The following is an 18321-nucleotide window of genomic DNA, read 5'->3' as shown; positions in this document are numbered from 1 at the left end:
CAGGCCAGCTCTTGGGCTCCTGGAGCTCAATTTCTGTTCTGATGGAGAATTCCTACTGAGTCAAATCCTTGCCATAAAACCCATTGGTAAGCTTCTTCTAAACTTCCTCCTGACCCCTGCAGTGGCAAGGTGTTTAGATTTGCTGGAGCCCTAGGGATCTGGGAATGACTGTAAAAGGCATAGCTCCTGGCCCCACAAAGTGCTAGTATTTCAGAATGTAGACGACGGAGACATGGCTTTGAAATTAATTGCAGTCCTTTTGATCAAAAAGGAACAAACTGCAGGGGCATATGCTGTTCCAGCAGCAAAGCATTTTACAATTCTGCAGCACAGCACAGGGGCACCCTTAGCTGCATGTCCCAATCCCAGCCTTCTAGTGGACAAGGGGCTGGAGCTTTGAGGGAAAAAAATTACAAATGTGTAAAGGAGGACAGAGCAAAGGAATATACACCCCAGGTAATAACAAGTGCCATCTACCATTTGTATGGATTCAGGATACCTTACCAAATGGGTTAGTCTGTCTGGATTCAAGCTAGGTAAAGTCAGCCACCGGCCCATGTCATCGAGTACCTGGTTGCCACTTGAAGGGAAGGGCACAGGGGGTGGTGGGTTGGGGGTGGGTGGAGTATAGTTGGGGGCAGACCAAGTGCTCTTTCACCTAGTTGGCATACCCTGGGGATATTTTTTTGGAGTAAAGCTCTAAGGTGGGTGAATGCTTCTTGCTGCACCCAGGATCTTTGAGACACCAGACTTCCCAATGCATTCTCCCAGTGCTCTTTACTTAGAGGTGACTGCAGAGTGACTGGACTCGCATCCCTCACCTAGTTCCTTTGTACTTGGTGCCAGCTACATAGTTCCTCCCAACTTGTGCCCAGTCGAGGTTATTGACCCACAGGCTCCCTTAAAGCTGAGACCATAGGCATCTGAGGCTCAGAGATGTGCTCCCCTTCTTCAGACCTGACTCATTGCGAACAACCCTACCCGCCACCTCAAAATCCTACTTTGGCCTTGTGATTGCTATTCTTGGTTGTCAACTGCAGGACAGCTGTAGTTAATTAAGACTCAGAGGGTTGGGAATCACCATGAGGGACCATCCCTTGCTGAAATCATTGGAAGTGGGAAGACTCAGTTCTAATCTGGATCTCTGAGGTGGGAAGATGCACCTTTAATCTGGACATCTGCCAGTGTCAGCCTATAGAAAAGAAGATCCCTTTTATTCTTTGCCTGCCTGCCCTCACTCACTGGCATTAGAGCCCACTTCTTTGGGATTCCAGCCTAGACTGAAGAGCAACAGAGACATCCAGCCTTACGGACTGGACAACTTTTTTTTTTCTCCCCCATTTAAGTTTTGTTCCTCTAGAGCAGTGGTTCTCAACCTTCCTAATGCTATGACCCTTTAACGCAGTTCCTCATGTTGTGGTGACCCCCAGCCATAAAATCATATCATTGCTGCTTCCTAAATGGAATTTTGCTTGGTATGACTATTGTAATGTAAATATGCAGGCTATCTGACAAGGGAGCCCCAAAGGGTTCGCAACCCCCATGTTAAGAACCAGTGCTCTAGAGACTCCCACTGACTAATACAGGTCTCCACCTCTCTTTGGAAGATCCACCTTTCCCAGAGCTCTTCTCTTAACGGGCAGACCAGCCATGCTGTCTTCTGTACAACTAACAGCAACTTGGCAATTTGGGAGGAAGTGTCTGTGGGATATACTTGCCCTAGAGGGCTTTGGAGTGCGAATCCTAGCGCCCATGTCAGACAGTCCTGTGCTTCAGACCAATCATCATTGCACTAGGCACTGCTACGTCTTCCCCTAGACTCCCAGCATCTGTCGCTCGGGACCAAGGTGGTAGACAGATATTTCTAGTCTCTTAGTCTGGCCTCTGACTGTGTATAAAGGGGTTGTGATTTGATACTTAGGGTTAACATGTACTATGTGGATATCCAGGATTTGAAACTGTCAAATGCCATAACCACAAAGTTTCCCTGCAACTCTGCTCCTCTAGCCGAGCAATCCTTATCAAATGGACCAAGTGTATTTTCTTCTTTCATCTTAGCATTTGTTTCAGTGCTCTGGCAGCCCACAGAATAGTTCAAGAAAACCAACCAAATCCCTGTCCTTCAGAAAGAGGAGAGTGTCTCATCACTTTGGTATTTGATGGTTTACAGCACTTCAAGAGCTCTTTGTCCCCTGTTATGGGTAAAGTAATTTGTTATGGACCTCATCTCTTCATGCTGTGTTTGGTCATCCAATTTATCTATAACCCTAAACACCTATAAACAGGATTATAATCTCTCAGTTACCAGTGGGGAGAATAGGAAGTTAGTAATACAGTTGTCGTCATATATGTAGTCGTTTGTATAGAAATGACTCCCCACCCCACACCCCCACCTCCCGTGCCCAGCCCACTGATTTAAATGCTTGGTCATTAGAGAGTGGTGCTACATGACAGGATTAGGAGGTATGGCCTTGTTGGAGGAAGTGTGTCATTGGGGCTGGGCTTTGGGATTTCAAATGCTCAAGCCAGGCTTAGTGTCTTTCTTCTTCCTGGTGCCTGCCGATGCAGATGTAGAACTCTCAGGTACCTCTCCGGCATCATGTCTGTCTGTATGCCTCCTTGCTTTCCACCACCATGACAATAGACTGAACCTCTGAACTGTAAGCAAGCCCCAATGAAATGTTCTCCTTTCTAAGAGTTGCACTGGCTGAGTGTGGTGGTGCACATGCTTTTATTCCCAACAGTCAGGGAGGCAGAGGCAGGGGGATCTCTATGACTTTGAGGCTGGCCTGGTGTACAAAGTGAGTCGAGGACAGCCAAGGCTGTAAAAGGCATAGACAAAAAAATCTTTTTTTCCTGTTCCTTTTAAAAATAATGTTTATGAGTTTGTTTTATGTGTGTGTGTTTTACTTGCATATATGTATGTACACTATGTGTGTACCTAGTGGCCACAGATGCCATAAGAAGGCACTGGGTCTCCTGGAGCTGGAGCTACAGATGTTCTAAACATCTCTGTGGGTGCTGGGAACCAAACTCAGCTTCTCAGCAAGAGCAGTGTTTGTTCTTACTCTGTGAGCCATCTCTTTTGTTTGTTTTGTTTTGTTTTTGAGCCAGGGTTTCTCTGTGTAATAGCCCTGGCTGTCCTGTCCTCTCTTTGTAGACCAGGTTGGCCTCAAACTCACAGAGCTCCCCCTGCCTCTGCCTTTTGAATGGTGGGATTAAAGGCCTGGGCCACCATGCCTGGATCTGAGCCATATTTATTTTACTTTGAACTATGGGTACATGCATGTCTGCATGTAGACATATACATGGGAGTGCAAGTACTCACAAAGATCAAAAGAGGTTGCTAGAAGTCATGAAATTAGAGTTGCAGGTAGTTGTGGGCTACTCAGCACAACCCTTTGCAAGAGCGGTATATACTCTTTTCACTGGTGAGCCACCACTCTAGCCCCCGGGCAATATATTTCTTTGCCTGTCATTACTTGACTTCTGATTCTTCTGGTTTGGACTAGTGATCCCCAGTAAGTATTTGCTATGTCTAGCCTTATGACCACTGCTGACTCCTTGGGGCAGATATGCATACATTGTTTGTCATTGAAATGGCCTTTTGTTAGGTTTCTGTAAGGGAAGGAGAGACATAACCATGGCATTTTACTTTTCTAAAAGTTGTTCAGATAGAAGTAGTGACTTTTCCCAATGCCCGTGCTTCTGCTTCCCTGGCCACTGTTATGCACACTCTCCTGGCACTGGGGCTATTGAAATTCACATCCAAGGCAACGTGTGGTCCAGGTACTGATAAGAAAAGAGAAAGGAAAAGAGAAAGAGAAATAGACATCTGTTAATAAACTTCTCTTCCAATGAAAGCCACTTCTGTTCAGTGCACTTTATTTTTGTGACTTACTAGCAAGTAAAAGTATCAATTTATCTTGAAAACAGCTTAATGGACTTCACCTAAGCTATAGATAAAAGACCTGTCTGGATATGGGCCCTAGCTTGGAAAGGTTAATTGCTACTCCATGCAGGATACAGTTACCCCAAAGCAGGCTATTACATACCTAACACCTTTTCTAAAATTATCCAGAAAGTCTACACCAGATGTGATTGGCTAGAGGCAAAACCCCAAAGCCACAAATCTATTGAACTAGGAATACCATAATATTATAAAATGTTGCAAAGGAAATTTTTTTTCATAGCATGGCCATAGAAGGAGGTTGCATCAGTTCATTGACTTGAGTGGCGGGGCCAGCCAAGTGATGCTGTACTACTCCACTGCGTAGCTCCTGTTACAACAATAATCCTAATCGTTACAGGCACTAGAGGAAATATGCACGACATCCCTGTGGCACAGCAATGCGGCCAATTCATGCCCAGATCAAACCTGGAGTCTGTAAAGCTCTCATTGTAGAGAAGGTGTCTAATCCTGAAGATACTGACATGAGGCTCCGTGGATGTGTAGGCAGGGGGACAGAAGCTGACTACCCCGTGAAGGACATCCAAAAACGACAAGCGAGAATAAATGAAAGAAAGTAACAAATCAGAATCTATGAGGAAACAAACAAAACTAGCAAGAAAAACAAAAGTTCAAAATTTGACCTAACTGGAAATCCAAAATTTGCTGAAGTACAATAAAAGTACATTTTTTTTTTGGTGCAACGAAATGATAAAAGTATATTGTCTTTTGTTCTTCTACAACATGGTTTCTTCATTAACATCTGATAAGAAACACCAACTGGCAAGTCTTCATGGCTTTAATCAACATCGAATCTAAATTAACTGTTGTATCTGGGGATCTTTCTAAATTTAAGCATGTTTCTTCTCTATAATATTATACCAGCTACGAAACATAAATTACAGGGAAAATTGGTATACTTTCTCTTATCCTAAAATCCTTGTGCCCATAACACATATTATCTTAAAATATCCCATAGTGGGTAGACACTTGTTCCCAATCAATAATAAATTAAAATTAGGTCTTGACAAATTACTTGACAAAACAAGGCCCCATGAGCTTCCAACTAAAACAGTTAATATGGCTGAAGGTAAATGAAAACGAACATCTTCAAGGATTGAAACCTGTTATGTAAGCCCCAATGAGAGGGAAGAAGTGATTAGCCACTGCGTCCATTTAATAGTGTGGTTTATTCTATTCTTAATCCTAGAACAAATGAGTGTGTCTTATGTTTTACTCTTGCAACCTTAAATCTTATGGCTCCATCCCTTAAAACCTTTCAATTAGATATTATATAGATTATTGGAACCATTTAACATGAACACGGAAATATTTTCCCATGATATATTTGGCTAGTATATTCTGTTCACTTTCATTTTTTAAAGTTTAAAAAATATTTATTCATTTTTTTATGTATACAGTATTCTGCCTGCAGGCCAGAAGAGGGCACCAGATCTCATTATAGATGGTTCTGAGCCATCATGTGGTTGCTGGGAATTGAACTCAGGACTTGGAAGAGCAGGCAGTGCTCTTAACCTCTGAGCCATCTCTCCAGCCTTGCTGTTATAGGTTGTCTTCACCTCTAAATGGAAATGATAGACACATATCAAGGCAACCTCTAGATTATTTCACTGATCTTTCCATTGCACACAGTCTTTGCTAGGCATGGTCATAACTGTATCCAATCTCCGCTGAGGCCTGGTATGAAGTGACATGAATGACATCCTTCTCCAAAGAGATTTGTCTCACCTACTCGTTAAGAATTCTCAGAGACAAAGTGTTTATCATAATGTACATAATGTAGGGACTTGCCACCACTGTTAAACTCCTGAAATTTGCTTAGTAAAGTCGGGACTGTTGCATCATTGCACTGTAGAAAACCAGGTCTTGAGCTTCTTATCACCCATCATGTAAATACAAATCAACATCTTTACCTCTGAGGTTTTGATGGCAGCATATTCCTCATTTACCATTTTTAACTTCTCTGGTTTTACCATTACAAATTGGCACACCTTTAATGGATCTCCTTCCAGTAGGAGTTATCTCAGTTATATCCTAATCAAAATGAGTGAATGTTCCTATTAATGTATTGAAGATATTCTTTCCTCATAGAAACTTGGGTGTCCTTCACCCATGGCCCCTGGGGTTTCTGGACTAACCATAATGGCTGTAAGTTGACTGTTGGCTGTCAATAGAGGAAGCTATTCTTCTCTGCCTTATGTTGTATAGTGTCAGAGTAACAATGACTGCATATATATACATATATATGTATATATATACACACACACATACATAAATGTATCACACAACAGGTATCTGTACTTCTGTAGTAGCATACTTATGGTATTTTTATTTTCTAAAGAGTTCCTGTGTGTCACAAATTAATGAAATTTAAGCTATTTACCCGAATATAGACTAAGGCCTTGTCCCAACATTTTAATCAGCTGTCAATAGGCAACTGTATTGTATGTGTTTTGTTTTTGTTTTTGTTTTTGAGACAGAGTTTCTCTGTGTGTAGCCTTGCTTTGTAGACCAGGATGGCCTTGGACTCACTGAGATCTGCCTGTCTCTGCCTCCCAAGTGCTGGGATTAAAGGCGTGCACCCTGGGTATGTTTGTTTCTTTATAAAGATACCCTTTTAAATGTTCTTTATTGCCAGTGGTGGTGATGCATGCATGCCTTTAGTCGCAGCACTCGGGAGGCAGAGGCAAGCAAATCTACATGAGTTTGACAAAGAGCGTTCCAGGGCATCCAGGGCTAGACAGAGAAAGAAACCCTGTTTTAAGAATAACATGTTTTATTAGTGCAGGAGAGATGGCTCAGTAGTTAAAACTACTTGCTGCTCTTCCAGAGGACTTCAGTTAAGCTCCTAGCACCTATACAGGATAGCTCACATTACCTGAGACTCCAACTCCATCGGATCCAACACTCTTTTGGAGCCTCTGCAGGCACCTGCACACCTATGGCAGATACTCACACTAACATGTTTAAGTTCAAATAAACATTTAGAAAACATGTATGATTGATTTACTTACAGGTAGTTGTCACACAGTGTTGCTTTATTTTCACTGAAACTTATGTGTAACCACATTATAACTCATGCCTGAGACCTTGTTTTCAGAGGGACGGTATTAACATCCTCCTCTTCTGCTTCGCAACACCAGACAGTATGCTATCACTATGCATACAGAACATTCCAAACAGTAAAACAAAATCATTAACAAACCCCCACGGAAAGTGGCTAAAGTCCAAACTCAGGTGTCTCCTTCCTGTTTGTTTTGTGCCTTGTACTGCTCTACTCTCATCCTTTCCATTCCACTGGGGGAGTCCTGCCTTAGTGTGTCGAGAGAGGCTTTGTAGTGAGGAGAGAATCATACAGTTATGCCATCCCAGGCCCTTTGACTCTTCCCTAACTAAACCATCATCCTTTTAAGTGGGTGAGGCATAGTTTCTGCTTATGCCATACACAATTCCAGCCTGTAGAATTATGTAAAGAATCTAGAATAATTCTGACACATCTTTCTCCAGGAAGTATGGTACCGCAAAGCTTGTCTTTTTCCTCCAAATGCTGATTGTTTGCTGTGTTGTTCCTAGGGACAACATTACATGCCTCTGTGTGGTACTCGCCAGGGCTGAAGGTGCTGTTGGTTTTGCTTGCCCTGTATTGGATATCAAGGGCTGGTGATAGGGAGGGACTAGAATAGTGCGGTATGATGGGCAAGGTATAAAACACTGCCAGCAGGAGACACATTACCCCTTAATGTGGGAGGTACCAGCTCCTAGGCTGGGCTCTTAAATTGAGTGAGAAGAAAAGAGAGTGGAGCACTAGAAGACTACATTATTTTATTGCTCTCTGTTCTTGACTGTGCATGGAATGTGACCAGCTACTTCAAATTCCTGCCTCCTTGGCTTCCCCACAATGATAGACTGTACCCTGAAATCGGGAGCCAAGGAAACCCATTCTCTCTTCAATTGCTTTTGTTGAGGCAGATATTTTATCCTAGCAACAGGATACAGAACTAAGGCATTTAAGTACTTATTTTGGAATACTGGTATGTGTAATGCTTGTGTGTCTATATGTATGTGTGTAGGCATGTTCCTACCTGTGTGATGAGGCCAGGGGAGAATGTTTGGTGTCCTTCTTAATCATCCCCAGAAGAGAATGTTAGGCGTCCTTCTTAATTATCCTCTGTTGTCACTGAACCTGAGGTTTATAGATTTGGCCAGGCTAGCTGGCCATCAATCTCCCGAATCCACTTGTCTTCAAGGTCCCAATACTAAGGTTACAGGCATGGATTTTACATGCATGGTGGGGGTTCAAACTCAGGTCTTTACACTTGTACCATCTTCCCAGCCTCCTCACTTTGGAATGACAGAAAAATACAATTTTATGTTAACAATAATGAAGAGCATGTTTGTTTAAGGCAAACCAAAAGTGAACATGAACCAGGAACAAAATAGACAAAGTTACAGCAGATTTTCATGCAGTATCTGTAGTTCTGTAGTTCTGAATGAGACTCTTAATGAACAGGTACACACACACACACACACACACACACACACACACACGCACTCTTACAGAGGCCTTGGCCAGCATATGAAATGAATTATGCCTCATTGTCATTCAGAAGCTGCTTTTTGGAAGATACCCATAATAAACGTGGATTTTTTGTTTTTGTTTTTGTAATTTTTTATTTAATTTATTCAGATTACAACTCAATTGTTAACCCCTCCCTTGTATCCTCCTGTTCTTCCCTCCCTCCAGCTTTCACCCTATTCCCCTCCCCTAGGTCTGCCAGTGCATAAAATCAGAGAACTCTGAAAAAGCCGTACACGCATACAGCATTACCTATGGCCTTTCCAGGCCAGAAACAAATGCTTAGTAAGATGCTGATTCACTGAAAATGCATCTTTGTGAAGATAGCCCTGAACCTGAAGAATCTGAACCTGCTTTGCTGAGTAAACATCATCACTTTCTACTATGCGAGCAAGGCGGTCTCTCTGCATCTTATGCCACACATCCAGCCCTGGGAACAGATGTCTAAGAGGAAGGCTTAAATGCAATCGACAACAAGGTGTGTGCAGTGCAGACAAGGCTAGAGCAATGTGGCTTTGAGCAAAGAACATAAACAGGATGGCTCAGGTCAGAAGGTCACTCACTCACTGCCAGTCGAAGGCTACTCTTCTTAAATGAATCAGGTGCCCCTGGAGGGAAGAACCCACAGATGTGGGAGCCTTTGCTCATTTTGACTTCATGTTGTGCAAATTAAGTTGAAGCAATGAGTTACCCTTAGCCTCCCACGTGGATGCTTCTTCCCTTTCTGTTTTTGAGAATACGGGTTCCTCAGCACCACACCGTATCTGGTAATATGTGCCAACTCACCATTTTTCCATCCTCTGGAAAAAGGCATGTGTGGGAACAGCAGTTCTGCCTGATGACTGTTGCTTCTAGCTGCTTCTGCAATGGACGGGAGAGGTAGAAAGGGTCGAAATGTGATTGACTGGGCTTGTCTATGTGTCTGCAGGAGGAGGCCTTGGGAACTTGATGCTTGAAGTGTTTCTGCCCTTCTCCGAGAAGTAATAGGGCACTTAATTCATGACCAGCGACTTCCATGTTAAAGTAAAAACAAAAGGCTGCAAATGAGCCTGTGGTTGGGGAGCTTTAGACACGTGCTGACAGGACACGGTTTCCATCTGAGAGCAGACTTCAAATCTTCTGTCAGGCAGACCTAGACTTTTGAGCTGAGACACAGTAAACCATTTCCACCCAAGAACCTGACCAATGGCACTCCCCAGGCACCTCTGCCACCCTGCATCTGCAGAGACCTACAATGGAACTCACCCAGACTTCCCATCTCTAGGTCTTTTGCTCCACCCCCAGAGTTTCTCCCTTACCTCTCCTTTCATATGTAAAGGCTTTTAGCACTTTCTCTACTCCCTGAGAAGGTATCAAGCTTAACTCTTGTCTCTAAAAGAAACATAACACACAGACCTAGGTAAGGGTATTATTCTCAAGCTAGAATTTTCTAGTCCACTTGTCATGTGTTGTAGGGAAGGCATTTAGGAACACATTCTTTATACTGTGGGCATCCCCCTCTCCCAGCTTAGCTTGTTCAACAGTGAGACTATGGTTGTGCTGGCTACTTTTCATGTCAACTTGACACAAGCTAGAGTCATTTTGGAAGAGGGAACCTTAATTGGGAAAATGCTTCCACCAGATTCGTGGGCAAGTCTGCAGCACATTTTCTTGATTGATGTGGGAGGGCCCAGCCCACGGTGGGTGGTGCCATCCCTAGGCTTGTGGTCCTAGGTGCTGTAAAAAAGCAGGCTGAGCAAGCCATGAGGAACAAACTAGTAGCCACTGGCTTCTGCAGCAGCTCCTGCCTCCAGGTTCCTGTCCCGACTTCCCTCAGCGATGGACTGGGATATGAAACTGTAAGCTGAAATAAATAAACTCTTTCCTCCCCAATAATAGAAACTGTAACTAAGACGAAACTTGGTACCAGGTCCTGGGTATTACTGCGATAGGTGTGACCATGTATTTTAAGTGGATTGTGGAAATGTTTGGCACTTTGACCTAGAAAAACCTCTGACTGGTCAGAACTTAATGAGCTGCTGTTTTGTGGGAACTTAGAAGATACTGCTGAGAGCAGTACAAATGATAGAGGCAAGGTTTGTGAACTTGAGGAGAAGTTTAAGAGCTCCTTAAAGACTATCAGAGTTGTCTGGTATTTTGAGCTTTAAGAATCCGTGTTTCAGGTCAACTAGGTCTTAAGAATTCGCTATGGTTAACAAGAGACCAGAGCCACGAAAGTGCAACCTTGGCTTTACTGGGACAATGAATGCTGGTTAGCTCAAGCTGAAAAGCAGTAGCGGTTAAAGAGGCCAGCATCATTGGGCTGCAATCTTCTTGGAGTATCTCCTTCGGGTCAGCACATAGAAACTGTAGTGTGTTGGGGCAAAGAGGGAGTTATGCTGTATCTCAGAGTGGCAGCCAAAGTTCATAATGTGTTAATGTCTCCCAGGTGCTATTGCTTTTGAAGGCATGAAAGGGCCATGAAGTGCAGCTGAGGCTTAGAAGGTGAAGCCTCAGTAGCAGTAAAAGCCAGGATTGAAGGGGTCACAGAGAGAGAGGCTGAGAGACTTGTTATTATGTAGCAGGTTCGCAGTCTATAAAGAGAGCCCTGAAGAGGCTAGTGGTGAAGGGGTGAGCCAGTTGCAGAGACCCAAGCATTTTGGAGATGCTAGTACCATGGGATGACTACCAAGAACTGTCGTATTAGCTGTGGAGTGGAACCAGTCTGAGCCTAGCAGGCAATATGGATATGCTGCGACAAGTCCTTTGGAGCTCAGAAAATATTAAGTGAATCTTGGTTGGCTGGCACTGAGGATATGTGTGTACACACACACACACACACACACACACACACACACACACACACACACACACTGTTAGGCTTTAGTTTTGCATTGCAAGACAATGCAGAGGCTTCTCTATCTTGTATTCTTGCTGAGGACATTTTTGGTTTAACTAGAATTTGATCTCCCTGATGGGAGAATCCCATGGAAAATTACTCAGCTCTATTCTAGGAACCCGAAGTCAAGATGCCCTAGCTAACTTAGCTTTTGCTAAACTGCCTGCTTGTGCAATCACCCCCTCTAAGTGACTGCGTATTTTAGCCTCTGTTAAATTGCCTGCTTGTGTAGAACGTCCTCCAGCTAACTGCTTATCTTAGCTTCTGTTAAACTGCTTGCTTCTGTGAAGCCCCCTTGCAGCTGCCTAGCAAGATGCCTGGACATGGTTTTTGCCTTCAAAAACCCCATGCTCTAAACACCAAGGGCTTAGGTTCTGAGTACCTGAGTGCAGTCCTAGCCAGCTGGAATAAAGATTTCAATTGGCTGTAAACTGTGTCTGAATGGTCAGCTCTGGTGGGTTCCCTCATCATAGTGACTATGCCCTAGTTATTTCTGTCAGGTCCAAAAGAAACAGGGAACAAATGGCTAAGAGTGGTGCTGATGAGCACATAAGGCTCACTCAGTACCAAAGGCTCCTCTCAGTTCCTCTCACCTAATCCCCTACCCTAAACCTCTCCACCCTATGGACCTTGCTTCTCCTTCCCCAGCTTCTGATTCCTATATAACCCTGCCATTTTAGCCACACACAAACATCTCTTGGTTCCCTTGGCTCCTCTCTTGGTCCTCCTCGCCCTCTCTTCTCTTGGTTCCTTCATCCCTTGGTCCCTTCTCTTTTTGCTCTCCCTCTCTCTCTACCCCTCCTTCTCTTCTTCCTCTCTGACTTTCCTCCTCTCCCTTTCCTCTCATGACCCTGTCCAATATATTGGTCTATTGGCCACGTTTAGTCTAATACTATTCTCTCTCTCCTTGCTCTGGACTCTTTCAGATGTTTCTGGTTGTACTCACACTCATATCTGAAATAAAAACCTTCTCTTCAGCTATACCCTGAGTTGTCCTCATTTCCCTCAATTTCTCCTTGGAATAAGAAAGTATTCAATTGTATTTTAGTTTTTACAAGGGGCCACAATACAAGATACTTTGAAAATTTGGAGATAATAAATGGGAGACTTGATACCCTATGAACATATACAGGGGGAGGTAATCCCCCACAGGAACAATCATAGGGGAGGGGAATAAGGGGAAAATGGGAGGGAGGGAAGAATGGGAGGATACAAGGGATGGGATAACCATTGAGATGTAACAGGAATAAATTAATTAAAAAAACAAATATAAAAAAATAAATGGGTATTTAGAGGCCATGGAGATTTTTAGACATTTTGGCTATTTCAGAGAGGCAAACTTTGAGAGAGACTTTGGATGTTTTAAAGAGACTGAACTTTTAACCAGTTTGTATTTTTAAAGACTGTAGTACTTTTAAAAGTGGGAATGTTGCCAGGCATAGTGGCACACACCTTTAATCCCAGCACTCAGGAGGCAGAGGCAGGCAGATCACTGTGAGTTCGAGGCCAGCCTGGTCTACAAAGCGAGTCCAGGACAGCCAAGACGAACACAGAGAGACTCTGTCTCGAAAAACCAAATTATAAAAAGCAGTAATGTTTTATATTGTGATATTAATATTACTATGAGAGTCTAAGGGTGACCAAGGAAGGAAAGTTTACAGTTAAATAGAAATGTGGATCAAGTTGTGCTGGCTAATTTTTGTCAACTTGACACACGCTGGAGTGTGTTTTGGAACAGGGAACCTTGATTGAGAAAATGCTCTCACCAGATTGGCCTGTGGTGTATTTTCTTGATTGATTGTGGGTGGTGCCATCCCTGCTACTCCTGGTTCTATAAGAAAGCAGGCTGAACAAGCCATGGGGGACAAGCCAGCAAGCAGCACTCCTCCATGGCCTCTGCATCAGCTCCTACCTCCAGGTTCCTGCGCAGAATTCCTTCAGTTTGCTTGGAGTTCACAGGCAAATGCCTTGGTGATTGTGTCCTTGTCACTTTCAAATAGGAGCTTCATTATTTTCTTGTGAAGAGGAGCTGGAGCAATGGGTGGAGGGGTAGGGGGAGGTGGGAGGAGGAGGGGGAATAAGAAATAGAACTGGGTTGTCACAATGCTTTGAAAAGCAGCTCCCCTAGGCTTCGTTTCCAGTTCTTTGTGTGACATAAACACTGTAATATTATAGAGTGAGGGATGCTTTCATGCACCTATTCTTTGAGCACTGGCACTTTGATGGATGGTAGGGAAGAAATTGTTTACTACCACTACTTGTCTTGCCCTCTTAAGTTCCTGAGGGAGGAATGTACTATTAGGCTGAAGCCATCATTCCAAAGATGCCATGTAGGAATTTTTCTGGAGGTTGCCATTCAATTATCCCGTTAAAGATGTGGGAATACTTTAGTTATCAGCTTGATCACTGCCAGTATACAAGAGGTCCATTCTTGTAAAGGAAATATTTTTATGGCCTACCTTCACATGGTCTGGTAAAAGACAAGTTGATGTCATTTCAGCTTCCGTATGTTTCTTCAGCTAAGAGTCCTTGGCCAGGGCTCTGTGTTTGAACCTTAAGGTCACCAGAGCTCCACCAAAAGGGACCACAGACCATTTTCTTGCCTGACACAAAATGGTCTATGATAAGAAGTCTGACCTTGATATTGGGAGGACAGAGTCGGCCATTTAGTTTCACTTATTAACTGCCAAACACAGCTACAATTCTGTAAAGCCATGTAAAGGGCCTCAAAATTTATAACCAAGAACTGCCTGTACAAACTGATGCACCAACCAAGGACATTGAAAACAGAGGACCAGCTGGGTGTGGTGGCACACACCTTTAATCCCAGCACTAGAGAGGCAGAAGCAGGCAGATTTCTGTGAGTTCGAGGCCAGCCTGGTCTACAAAGCAAGTCCAGGACAGCCAGGGCTACAAAGAGAAATCCTGTCTCGAAAAATTAAAAAAGAAAGAAAGAAAGAAAGAAAGAAAGAAAGAAAGAAAGAAAGAAAGAAAGAAAGAAAGAAAGAAAACAGAGGACTTAGACCACCTGTTCAGATGCAGCAAATGGATAGCTCATTCTCCACATAGGGAAGGTGCGGAAAACAGCAGGGACTGCTCTTGGTATGAACTCTGGTGCCCTCACTTTGATCACAGCCCCTGAGCATGGAGGCCCTGAGGGCACACAGAGGAAAGAGATGAAGGCTATCCAGATGAGACTTGATAGGCTGCGATCATATGGTGGGGGAGTAGCCCCTGCCCCCTCCCTGCCCTGTGGCAGAAGTCTAGGGGATGGGAATAGGGCAGAAGAGGGAGGGTGGGAGGGAACAGGAAAAGCGAGAGGATTATGATCAGGATGTAATGTGAATTAAAAATAAAAATAAAAAGAATAAAATAGCTGCGCTGCTGGAAACCCTGTAACTAGATCATACTTCTCAAGCACTTGTTTACAGTAACCCCAAATACTTAAATTTGGGCTTTCCCCTAACATGGAGATGCACTTACTTCACAGGAGTCATTCAGACATATATATGCCCAATAGCACTTGCTTTCCGAAGCGTTGTACTTGAAATAAGCCATTTGTTTCTGCCGCTTAGCTTTTGGGAAGTCAGCCTGCAGAGAAGCCAGCAGGCAGAATCACAAGGGTCACGCCTATTTCCATAGCAGCAGTATGATGTAATACACATAGAAGAATGGCTTGGCTCTAGACCTAGTGATAGACAACTTTGAACTGTTAGAAAATAATAGAGATGCACTGCCAATGTACTTTATGGTTTTATACAGTTTTAAAATTGTGGTCCTACTTTGAGTCCTATCACTGAATGGCAATATCAGAACTGCAAGAAGAACACCTTCAGGAGGAAGAACCACACACAGGTTGAAATAACAATACATGGAAACAACATAATCATAGATTCGCTTGTATACGAACACAGACTCCCAAACTTTCACAAGTCATTCTATATTGATTTTCAAATGAATATGTTCATTTTAAGTTTAAATATATGAACATGTACATATCATGACACATATACTCACACACTTCTTTTCTTCATGCACAGATATTTGCTTAATATATTTGAATTTTAACACACTCACAAATTATGGCTATGCGAAAATACCCATACGAATATACAGCTCATTCATTCACACACATAATACACCCAAGACACTCATACACATGAAAGCATAATGTGTTTCATATTTTCAAATTAACTCGCAAATATACACACTTGTACGTACATTTACTTCTCTTACAATTGTGCATTATCATGCTCACACACACATGAGCTGTATATATTTTTGAAAGTACTTTTTAAAAATGTGTATATGATAGTTTTTATAATGTTTATCTGTGTACCACATTCCTTCAGTGCCTATAGAGGCCAGAAGGGGAATTGGATCCCCCAGAACGAGAACTGCAGGTGATGGTTGGGTACCATATGAGTGCTGGGACTTGTACCCAGGTCACCTGCAAGGGCAACAAGTTCTTTTAACCCCTGACCCAACTCTCCAGCTTTGAGTTTGTTTATACACCAACACATATAGGTATACTTAGAATATATATGCACGCTAGATATCAATGAACATGCTCACATATCCACCCATAAAACTATGCTTAGGAATTAAATCACAGAAACATACACATTACATAAACAGAACATAAATGCTCATATTTTATTCACACATGCTTGTGCTCACACAAAACTGATCACCACCATATAAACATATTTTATATTATTATTCATCTGTGAAGGCACATGCAATCTCTTAAAGAAACACTCTTGTCTTCATTTCCACTCACACATTATCAGACTTACACGGATACATTTTGTTGTGTACTCCTTCACACATGTAAGCTGGTCAATGTACAAGTATATTAGTAACTTGGACATGTACACACCCAATATTTACTCACACCCATATATTCACATCTATATTTGCCACCACATTCTTTCCAAATCAAGAAGATACGCCAGGCGTGGTGACCCACGCCTGTAATCCCAGCACTCAGGGAAGCATAGGCAAATGGATTGCTGTGAGTTTGAGGTCAGCCTTGTCCACAAAAGAGTCTCGGACAGCCAAGATAACACAGAGAAATCCTGTCTTGAATAACTTAAAAAAAAAAAAAGGAGGGAGGGAGAGAGAGAGAGAGAGAGAGAGAGAGAGAGAGAGAGAGAGAGAGAGAGAGAGAGAGAGACTGAGACTTACTTATAAGCACAGGATAATTTGTCTATGAAACAGTTTACATATTCACAAGCTTTTATGTTCATAACTACACACATATACATATTAGAATTTTCAGACAGAGAACAATGACTCAGAAACAGGAACATGACTACATATTGACACAGTATGATTTATTCACATAATTATTCACCTATAAACAAATCACACCACTTCTGTGCTTATTCCTTTCCACTTGCACATGAACACAACACATTTCTCTGCTTTTATTTTCATACAAATACACTTTTCACCTATGACTACACAAAATTATGCTCACATATTCACAAATATAAACATACACATATGATTACATGTTTGTGTTTACATTCAGTTACTAATATATTTGTATATTAACCAGCTTACAAATTTATTCACAAGTTAGCACATGATTAGAAACCAACTCATACATGCTCACACATTGACTAACACATGCTCACATTTTCAGAATACATAAAACATGTTAATGCATACCCAGACACAAATTAATAGTCAAATATATGTTTTCATATTCACCTATATACATCTACCTAATCACACAACTATGCGCATTCATACTGGAACAAACCCACTTATTTACGCTACAACAGAGATATTGGCATATAAAAGACACAAAAAAGACTTCTGTATACTGACTCTACGTGTTCGTTTTCTTTTCCGCAGCAAGCTGGGGACCATTAGCGCAAAAGCTAGCTAGCACCAAACTCAGATTTCACACACTTGGTTGTTTTGAAATATATTCAAAATAAGCAGAATTTTAGCCACCGAGTGCCTGCCTGATTTGCATTCCTCACAACACTGCACCCAGCAGCTGTTACCATAGATAAGTTAAAGCCTATAGTTATAAAAGACCCCAATTACACTGCTGTTCTTCTGCATTCTTTGACCCAGAGACTTCCCATCCTGCTGCCAAACACCATCATTGAGATATACGGGTCCACTCTCTGATCTCCCGCTCCTCTGGGAGTTCTTGGGCTTTGTTCCCCCTGGAAGGTCTTTGATTGTGTGGGATATCCATCTCAGGGAAACCTGTCAAAGCGTCGTCTAAGCAAATCTCCTTCTGTGCTCTTGCCACCTTGGAGGTCCTATCTTTTGGCCACACTCAGCCCCAAATCCCTTAAAGTCAGCACAAGTGGTGATGAGGAAAGGAGAGAATTTTGGTGTTAATCAGGAAGCTAACCAGCCAGGAGAACAATCAACTGACAAATTTCTCCTAGGCGGTGTTATATGGTTAGGGATCAAAATGTGGAATGCTTCCAGGTCGGTTCAGCATGACTCCTGTCCCAGCAACTTTGGATTGGTTACAGCCTCCTCCTGTGCCTCATTAGCCTAAGGAGGCAGCAGCACTGGCATTTTAGTGAACTTACAGCTGCTGCAACTGATTGGGAGTCTGAGGCATGGAGCTGCATGAGAATGCCAGGCTGCCTTGTAGGCCCAAACAGAGAAAGGGAAGGGCTGTGGACCTCTGAGCTGAGAGTAGGATATACTGGACTCCATGGATATTTGTAGATAAGAAGATGCTTTCATTCCTAGGGACTGCTGTGGCATGTAAATAAGCCCACGAGGAGGTTTGTAGGGCCCCAGCTTCTCATAATCATAGTTTGGAGATATCTGTATAAGTGGTTGGCATCACCCTGTTGCTGTCTAGTTGGGATTTGCTGTGGCAAGAAGGCATCACTCGAATTCATCCTT

This window comes from Acomys russatus, chromosome X, assembly GCF_903995435.1.
Source record: "Acomys russatus chromosome X, mAcoRus1.1, whole genome shotgun sequence".
NCBI classification, from domain to species: domain Eukaryota; kingdom Metazoa; phylum Chordata; class Mammalia; order Rodentia; family Muridae; genus Acomys; species Acomys russatus.
Note: the sequence above shows the minus strand (reverse complement) of the source record.